The following is a 3,104-nucleotide window of genomic DNA, read 5'->3' as shown; positions in this document are numbered from 1 at the left end:
TCCATAGCTTTTGGTTCCTGTTCTGGAACTAGCTCTTGTAGACCAGGCTGGCCTCGAACTCACAGAGATCAGCCTGTCTCTGCCTCCTGAGTGCTGGGATTAAAGGTGTGCGCCACCACCGCCCGGCACATATATATTTCTTTTGAGACAGAGTTTCATTATATAACCCAGGCTAGCCTCAGATTCATGATTCTTCTGCTTCAGCCTTCTGAGAGTTGGGTGTACAGCCATGCACCCCACCCCAGTCTACCAGTAGTTGGTGGGCTTTTGTTTTTTGTTGCTGTTGTTCTGTTTTGTTTTGGAGACAGATCTCTCTAAGAATGACTTTTAACTTTTAAACTCAAGCAATCCTCTTGCCTCAGCCTACCAAGTGCCTGATACTACAAGCAAGCAGATTATATATTTATTTTTAATTTTTGAGACAGATCTTCTAGATAGGCTAGGCTGGCCTCCAACTCAAGATCCTCCTGCCTCATCTTCCCAAGTGCTGGGATTATAGGCATGTACCACTATGGGCAGTCTAAATAATAATAATAATAATAATAATAATAATAATAATAATAATAATAATTTGCTTTTTTGAGACAGGGTTTCTATGTGTAGCTCTGGCTGTCATAGAACTCACCCTGTAGACCAGGGTGGCCTCAAACTCAGAGATCCGCTTGCCTCTGCCTCCTGAGTGCTGGGGTTAAAGGTGAGTGCCACCACCATTGGGCTTTATCTTTATTTTTAGTTGATATATAGCAATTTAAAAAATTTATGGGGTAGAAAATGACCCGCCTATGCATGCATATAATGTATAATGATCAGTTCAGAGTAATTGCTACATCTTTCGCCTCAGACCTTTGTAACTTCTTTGTATTGGAAACATGCAGAATCTTCTCTCCTACCTATTTTGAAGCATTCTACCAAATATTTTCAGCCATCACTGCCTCGTTGTCCATCCCCTAACCATCATCCTCTTTGCATCCTTTCCAGGCTCTGCTGATCTCTATTCTCTACTTCTTTGTGATGAACTTTTAATGTAATTAATTTTTTAAAGTTTTTTTATTTTTTTTTTTCATAATATTTATTTATTTATTTATTATGTATACAATATTCTGTCTGTGTGTATGCCTGTAGGCCAGAAGAGGGCACCAGACCTCATTACAGATGGTTGTGAGCCACCATGTGGTTGCTGGGAATTGAACTCAGGACCTTTGGAAGAGCAGGCAATGCTCTTAACCACTGAGCCATCTCTCCAGCTCCCTTTATTTTATTTTTTATGTGTATGAGTGTTTGCTGGCATTTAGTCTGTGCACCACTTGTATGCCTGGTGTCCCCAGAGGTCAGAAGAGGACTTTGGATTCCCTGGAAGTAGAGTTATAGATAACTGTGAACTGCCGTGTTTCTGGGAGTTGAACTCAGGTCCTCTATAGGAACAAGTGCTCTTAACAGCTGAAACATCTATCCAGCCCCTTTCTTTTATTTAAAAAGAAAGAATATTGTAGTGATTCTCTGACAATTTCATATGTGTATATAATGTATTTTGGTCATAGTCAAACACCCCATCCCCCCCACATCCCCTTAGACAGGGTCTCTCTGTGTAACAGCCCTGGCTGTCCTGGAACTCACTCTATAGACCAGATTGGCCTCAGAGTTCTACCTGCCTCTGCCACCCCAGCACCGGGCTTAAAGGCCTTCACCACCACTGCCTGGTCCCATTTCCCTGCCTTAGCCCACTCCTCCCTCTGGAACCCTCCTTCTTCCAACACGCCCCTTTGTACTTTAATGTATTTTGTCTGTTTGTTTATTTGTTTGAGACAGGGTCTCCAGACCTGGCTGGCCCGGAACTCACAGAATCTGTCTGCCTCTGCCAGAATTAAAGGCCATGCACCACCACGTTGGCTTCCTTCCTTAGTCATTGTCTTCTATGGTGAGACCGAATCTCAAAAACAAAACAACTCCTCAAAACCCAAACAAACAAAACACCCGTTGAATTTAAATTTTACTTGTATGGGCATGGAGTTGTTTACTAGATCGTGGGCAACGCAACAGTGACTACATCCTCGAAGTAAAACGACTCTTCAGTAGCCATTAACAGCCGATAGCTCTCCAGCTAAGGATGGGGCCTCCTGAGCCCCTCCCCCATTCCGTGGTGGAATGTTAATGACGGGATCTTTCACAGGTCTCGCACACGAAAGCACAGCTGCTGAACTCATGAGCACACTGGCCACATCGTGTCCAGAAGACAGCACTCCTCCCATCCTCTGGCTCTCAAATCCCCTGAAAGAGCCACTTTGGGGGGTGGGGAGGGGCTGGGTCTTTCAAGACTGCCCGCGGACCCCATGATTCCTCAACTTGAAAACGGCCACGAGCAGCCCAGTCCTCTTCACGATACTGCCTAATCCCACTCCTCAGCTTTAGTGAAGCCTACAGCTCCACTCTTTGTCTGAGTTGCCTGCCCCCTTGGGTCCTCCTCAGACGGGGTAAATACCTCATGCTCCCTGCTCCTGGAGCCTAACTACAGCACTTAGTTCCACAGGCAGGAAGGAGCGATGGGCTTGCCTGCTCTCTGCTAAGCTGAACATCCCCAGGACAGCATTGTCCTAGCTCAGTCAGGCAGACCCTTTACTACTGGTAGAGAACTTGGCACTTCACCCAGCACTTGGTAAAAAGATGCTGAACGAAGAAACTGAGTCAACAGCCGGCTCATTTCGCCATCCTCTTCCCCCCACTGTGGGCCTGAGCTCTTGACTCAAGAGGTTCCAGTTTACAGATTTCTGTCTCTGTGTTCTCTTTATCCATTAGTAATCTGCAAAGGAACAAAAGAACACTATTTTCTTAGCGCTTCCCCACGAGACAGTGTCAAGAAGGAGGGAAAGGAGTACTTATTTAAAACTAAGGCAACTTTTATAGGAAAATCTGTTCTGACTACTGGAAAGAAGCAATGAAATGGGCATGGCGCCACACCCTTGTGATCTCAGCACTCCGCAGGCAGGATTGTGAATTTGAGGCCAGCCTGGGCTCTATGGTGAAAGCCTGTGGCAAGAAACAAACAAACAGGGCCGGGCGGTGGTGGTGCACGCCTTTAATCCCAGCACTCGGGAGGCAGAGGCAGGTGG

This window comes from Microtus ochrogaster, chromosome X (genome assembly GCF_000317375.1).
Source record: "Microtus ochrogaster isolate Prairie Vole_2 chromosome X, MicOch1.0, whole genome shotgun sequence".
Lineage (NCBI taxonomy): Eukaryota > Metazoa > Chordata > Mammalia > Rodentia > Cricetidae > Microtus > Microtus ochrogaster.
This window is presented reverse-complemented; position numbering follows the sequence as displayed.